Genomic DNA, 7,157 nt, shown 5'->3' with positions numbered 1-7,157 from the left:
CTCCCCTGCTGGCCTGGTTGCCCCCAACTGCCCTCCCCTGCTGGCCTAGTTGCCCCCAACTGCCCCCCCCTGTTGGCCTGGTCCTCTCTTGCTGCTCTCCCCCTGTAGACCTGATCTTCCCCAACTGCCCTACCCTGCCGGCCATCTTGTGTGTTGGAGTGACTGTCAATTTGCATATTATTCTTTTATTAGATAGGATTGTGTATAACAGGACATTATAAAAATTAAGTAAGGAGATTTTTATTAAAACATTTCTTACATACCGTTATATTGGCTGGGCTGCAAAAATATTCATTGAGGGCCGCATGCAGCCCATGGGCCGAGAGTTTGACATGCTTGTAATGTTCCTGCTGGGCCAATGTGCTTGCTGTGCAGAGTGCCCCAAAGGTATTTCTCAGCTTTGGGTGGGACCATTGTGACCTTCCTCAACAAAGGCCTTGCAATTTCAGAGTTTAGATCATTTGAATTTAGCAGCCTCAGTGGTTCTCTGAAGCCCACAGTATGTTTAGTGCCAGATTTAGATGTAAAGTGATGGAATTATGGAACACAAACATCATTTGGAAAGTGATCATTCTAACAGATACATATTTAAATCTCTTTGGAAAACTGTATCTTTTTAGCTTGTTTGTATACTAAGTAAACTTCACATCCCCAGCATGAGGTCAGAGCCTGATCCATGGCTGTGAGTCAAAGACAGCAAGGTGGGGAGAAGTCCAGAGATTATAAAGCTCTAATTAAACCTCTTTCTTATTTCAGGTAATACTTGATGAAGGTGCAGTTTATTTGGCGTGCATCCCAGGGACCTCGTTAGGCTCGGGATAGCCCAAGGCAATGGGGAGAAAGAGAGGCTGCTGAGGATTGGCTCTGTCCTGGGCTGTCAGGAAAAAGGGTCAAGGTTAGAAGTGGGTGGGAGGGGGATTAGGGAGCCTGGAGGAGTCCGCAGGGGAAAGCAGAAAACACAGTTGGTGTACATATGACTAGACTGTCTTCTTTTTGTGTGTTTCTCAGGAAACAGTATAGTATTAAAGTACTGAGAGTTCAGGTAGAAAAAAATCTTTGCCAACTCTGGGCACAAACATTCCTGTCCATTCTTTCATTTCATTCATTCATTCATTTAGCATATTTATTGAGCAACTATGACCCTAAGTACTGTTCTAGATTTTGATGATACAATAGAGCAGTGGTTCTTAACCTTGGCTGCACATTAGAATCACCTGGGAATCTTTTTAAATTCCTGATTTCTGGGCCTCATCCTCCGGAAATTCTGTTTCTTTGTTACTAATGTTGTGGCCCCACCCCATAACAAAGAAACAATTTCCAGAGGATTAGGCCCAGAAATCAGGATTTTAAAAAGATTCCCAGGTGATTCTAATGTGCAGCCAAGGTTGAGAACCACTGTCCTAGAGCTTACCCTTTCATGGTGAGACAGAGAATTAACAAGCAAGCAAATATGCCAGATAATTTTAATTTATGATAAATGTTATGAACAGGTGTGGACCATTTTACACAGGGTGGCTAGGGAAGGCCTCTGAGGGGGCAGATGTATTAACTAAAAAACAAGGATGAAACGATGAACCTCACTGTGCAATAATCTAGGGAAGAGAATTCCCAGCAGAATGAATAGCAAATGCAAAGGCCCTGAAATACTCCTGTAGAGGAAGGGCGTTTGAGGAGTGGAGAAGGCTGGAGCACAGTGAGTAAGACAGAGTGGATGGGATGAGTTGAGAGCATCAGGAAGAGGCCCCATTGTATGAGATCTTGCAGGTCATGGCAAGGAGTTGATATTTTAGTTTTGTTACAGTGGGAGTAGAGAGGGCAGTCAGTCAGTAGGCTGCTTTGGGTTGAGCTTCACGGGAATCCTACAACCTGGCAAAGTTATTTACTATTCAAGGTCACAAAAAGAGATCTGATTTTGGGTAACTGCTCCATATTTAACTGTGTAGCCTACCAGGAACATAGTTGCTACTATGGAAATCTTCTTGTCTCACAGATCTGCTTTAAGACATAGCAATTAGAATTAAGTTGCAGCCATATGTCACGAACTGCCCCTATTCCCAATATCCAACAGTATCAGTGACTTATGGTGTGACCTTCATTCATTTATTAAATATTTATTAAGTGCCTGTTATATACTAGGGATACCGTGGTGAACAAGAAGCAAGGAGAGAATCTAACTCTTGGTCAAGAAGCCCTTCAGTATATTCCAAAGAAGTCACATCAAACATCAAGGCAGATGGATGAAGAGTTCATGGAAACCCAGGATGATTGATCATGTTGGACTTCAGGAGGATGGGGTAGAATGTGATAAGCTCAGAGGTGTGGCAGTGGGAAGTTCATTCTGTTGGGTACAGCACAAGAGAACTGAGCGACCAACTATGTTTTAGGTCTTATGTGGGGGCAAAAACAAAAAGATGAGGTCCATGTTCTTAAGGACTATAGTCCAGAGATGTTTCTTTCCTGCAGCGACTGTGTCAAGCAGCAAGAATGGACCGGCTTCCGGCACGACCAACTATGTTTTAGGTCTTATGTGGGGGCAAAAACAAAAAGATGAGGTCCATGTTCTTAAGGACTTATAGTCCAGTGAGAGATAAAGACAAGTACACAGATTAAATAGGTAAGCACGGTGCTGTGGGTTTGCAAAGAGTATTTAGATCAATTGAGGGTGGGGGGGCAGTTAAGGTATAACAGCTGAGTTCAGGTATAAAGTCTGAATCATAGTTATGCAGGGGATTTCAGGAAGAGAAAAATTTTAGGTGTATCTGAAAGGAGCTGAAGTACCAGGCTGTATTATTAGAATGTACAGTGAGAAGTAGGGAATAGCAGAACAAAAGGCTGGAAGGTTAAAGGGAAAATATACCATGAAAGGCATTTTTATTTCAAAATAAAAATCCTGGGCTTGATATATGTAAAATTTATATATATATATATTATGGTATATATGGTAAAAGTTTATATATATAAACTTTATCATGAAAGTTTTATTCACTTTAATTGCAGAAATTTATGCATCAAGTATCATATCTTTCAACTAAAAAAATTAGACATATAAGAAAACTGACAAAACACCATTATAATATGACTGTTAATGTGTAGCTTTTTAAATTTCAATTATCAAATACACACAAAAAATATATACTGAGTAATATAATCAACAAACTATTTAGTAAAAGCATGTTAGGATACAGACTCTATAAATAGTGAATACAGACAGACCTTTCTCTTTATAAACTAGAAACAGAAAATATACATTATTTCTTATTTTGATGGAGTGTCTTCTAATATTGATCATCTATTTAGCTGCAAAGAAAATCTTAATTAAAATACTTAAAAGAGAATTTATAGACCATAATCTCTGATTAAACTCAAGCTAGAAATAAGCAATAAGATTGGATTTGGTTTTATAAGAAGTCACTGAAAGACTTAGCAAAAGAAAGTGAAACAAACATGTGGCTAATGGGTTGGAGAGGAGTCAAAGAGTCAGAAGGAGGCAAACCAGTTAAGGAGATATTGCAACAGTCCAAGAAAGCAATAATGTGGGTCTGAACCAAGACAGGAGTAGTGGGGAATGAAAGGGAGTAGACAATTTAAGAAATATTTAGTAGATAAAATACCAAGGACTGACTGAATTTAGATGGAGAGGGGAGTGAAATGATTAGATAGATTAAGCAGTGGCACAGTAGGAGGCAGTGTCATTAATTTAGGTGACAATTCTGAAAAGGATGCGGTGTTAGGGGAAATGGGAAGTTTATCTATGGGCTCATTACATTTGAGGAACACGGCCGTAGTACAGTGTATGGAGAGAAAGAAAACTGTAAATTGCCATTACCAGCAAGATTTTCCTTCCTTGTAGAAGCAGTTCAGAACTAAGGCATGAAAGGTGAGAGAGTGTCAGGGTTCCTTTTTTATTTGGTGCGGAGGAGGGGATGGGAGTGCCTTATTGAAAGTGCTTAACAGGGCTTACCACTGCCCACCTCTTACACCCAGAGTTTACCTGGGAATAGTTCAGACGTGTTTAGGAGTCTGCTTAACATGAGGGCAATAAATGCCCAATCCAGTTGGGAAAACAAAACTAATGACTACACAAGTGCCACAAATGTCCACTAACACAGTAATAAATCAGGAAAGGAATATAGGACTGCTAGTGAAACCCAGAAAGTGATCTTAGTTTTAATAAGTTGAGGGAGACACATAATTCTTTCAGGTGACAGGACAGATCACAAACAATGGCCCACAGACAGGAATAAGCTTGGAACAGAAGGACCCAGAGGGGCCTGCTTGGGGGGGAGAGGGAGACGGAGCCTGCAGATGTGAAAGAGATTAGAGCTCAACAGGGCAGACAAAGGGCATGTGACAAAGATAGCGTCAGTAAACTACAGTTACTTCATCAGCTCTTAGTAAATTAAAGGCATGAAAATTAATTTTGCCCTGTGAGTTTTCTTTGTTTTACTATGGTTGCAAAGATCAAAAAATTTCTATATGTGACACAGCACCAGAGTTAAGTTAGGGTTTTTCAAAATGCTGACACGCCGAGCTCAAAAGGTTCGCCATCACTAGTCTAGAATGTATCAGGTGCTGATCATTCTTGTTTTTCTATCCACAAAGATTTTTCTACTAGAACAAGATGGGTATTAGAGCCATTGATTGGATCAAGCCAACAATGGGCCAAGACACTCAGAATGTTTGTTATAAATTGCAGGGTGTCTTGCAGAAAGAAAAAAGAAAAAGAATTGACAGGATCACAGATCCAAGAATGGAAAGAACTTTAATTTAGCTTTACATTCTTAAAACAGTAAGATGGATAAAGGGCAAAATGTTGTCCTGGGAAAAGTGAAGCAGGTCTAAGTTAAGGCTATTCTGGGAAGTCTGCAGGGAGTGCAATGAAATAGCAGGAGTGTTCTAAGTTAAGACCCATTGGAAATAAGAATGTCCTACTGGGTCTAAAACATTAAGAAAGAACTATAAGGTAGTTTACTTCATCAACATGCTCGGAGTTAAGGTGCCTGACAAAATCATTGTTCTGAGATATCGTTAACTGTAAACACTGCAATGCATCCACTGAAACCTGAAAAAAAAAGTGAATTTGCAATTCAGAATAAATATTTTGAATTGACTGGATAGGCCCCGACAATTCAGTTATTAGCATTTTCCAGTGCTCCAAGTAATTCATTTTAAAAAGGAAAAGAAGAAAAGCTGACTCAAGCTGCAAAACATGTTTTCTCCATATATTACTTTCATTTCTGAAGCAAGTTGGTTCATTGTCAAGCGGTGCAGCATTTTCACTTCCCTTTTATAAATTGAATGTTTACCCAGACCCTGAAGAGCCTAATGAGGTTGGTCAAAAGTCACAATAAGATGGGATATGCTTAATCCCCAAAGAGAGAAGAGGAAGATCAAGGCCATTTGCATGTGCCCCTTCAGTGCTCAGAAAGGTAAATAAAATTACTTATGACAATGTGTGATTGCTGTAATTATTTTAATTATTTTCCAATAGACTATAAACTCCTCAAGGGCAGAGACTGTGTATTATTAATCATTGTAACCCTAACTGCTTGGAAAGCCTCTTATAGGAAAGGCTCAGTAAATGTTTTATAATAAGTGAGTGGATCAATGAATACAGAGATGGCTGGCTGGCTGGATGGACGGATGGATGGGTTCCTGGCTTTAAAGGAAAATTTCCTTAGCAATACAAGAAATGGTGCTCAAGTGAAGGGAGGACAAGATAAACTGATTGCCTTGGACCCAATCCTAGAGTCATTGAAAAGAATAAAACTTGGATCAGTTTTTACTATAGTTTATCTTAATCCATCCTCTCAAGACTCTGGTCTGAACCTCCAGCAGAGAAAGCAGCTATTGATAAATTAAGGCTATCTTGTGCAGCCCAAGAACAAGTTAAGAGCTCTAAGACTTTCTGAGAAGAACAGAGGCCTGTCTCCCTCATTCCTGGCCATGGAATAGGAACCCTAAGAGTCAAGGCCTCCATCTGCCTGGGTAGACTGGGTTACAGGTTTCTTGAACCACTGAACCGTTATTCTGACAGCCTCAAAATGCTTCCCATAATGGATAGACTGTGGGGGAGTGAGGAGTAGAGGAGCTTTGGGAGTGGAGTCAGTGTGGGCTTGTTTGCAGACTTCAGAGTGGCTATGGTGAGCCCCAGGGAACAATATTTGGTAGTGAGGAATTTGGTGGGGTCAGAAGCCATTGGTTGTCTACAGTATAAATCCTTTACCCCCAAAGTATCTCAGACTGAGACTGACAAGATGAAATAATAAGAGAACAGCAATCCATCTATCCCTCCAAGAAATGGAGAAATGGCCTCCTAGTGAAAGCCCCTGAAGACCTGTAAGCAGTCAGGAGAGAGTAGCCTCCAAGGGCAGTTCACTGGTGTGCAGAGCAGCGAGGAACCAAAGGAACTGGGGGCACAGAGGGGACTGTAGTTCCCCTCCCTGAGCATTGCTGACCTAATGGCTTTTGAGAGGAGATTGTGCCACAAAAATGGTCATCAGAGATCATCTTTGCCATTCGACTGGCCTGTGGAACTTGGGAATATAGATAGGCTCTCAACTAACTACGTGAAAAACAGCCCTGGGGCTCATGTGTACAAGAGTGACCCCGATACACAAGTCATACGATGCCTGAGATTCCAAGTTTATAATCCAAACATTCACCAAGATGGGGTATGTTGGAGGGGCAGGGACAAGCTTACTACACTAAAGGAAAGCTTGATTTGTAAATTATTCTATCACAGGAGGTAGCAGAGCATGTGTTTTAGGAGCATAGATTCGGGACCAAATTCTAGTGATTCAATCCTGGCTTAGTTTCTACTCTGAGACCTTGAGCAAGTCTCTGCTCCCTTATCTGTAAAAGGGGGCTAATAAGAGCCCCTACATCACAGAGTTGTTAAGATGACTAATGTCAATAACCCAAGTAAATCCTAGCACATAATAAGTACTCAATAAATACTAAGCAAACATATAAAATATGACTAGAATTTTAAAAACTTAAATCATAGCACATTTGGCCAAACACATCCAAGATTCTTACTTAATTACCTGTAAAATAGTAGTTTGTTATGGACTGGTAATTAAAGAGGATGAATTGGGACACAAATCAAATACATTATTATGATGCACTGTTTTTTTATAAGATACTCAAAAATC

Source organism: Myotis brandtii, unplaced genomic scaffold, assembly GCF_000412655.1.
Source record: "Myotis brandtii unplaced genomic scaffold, ASM41265v1 scaffold174, whole genome shotgun sequence".
Classification (NCBI taxonomy): Eukaryota; Metazoa; Chordata; class Mammalia; order Chiroptera; family Vespertilionidae; genus Myotis; species Myotis brandtii.
This window is presented reverse-complemented; position numbering follows the sequence as displayed.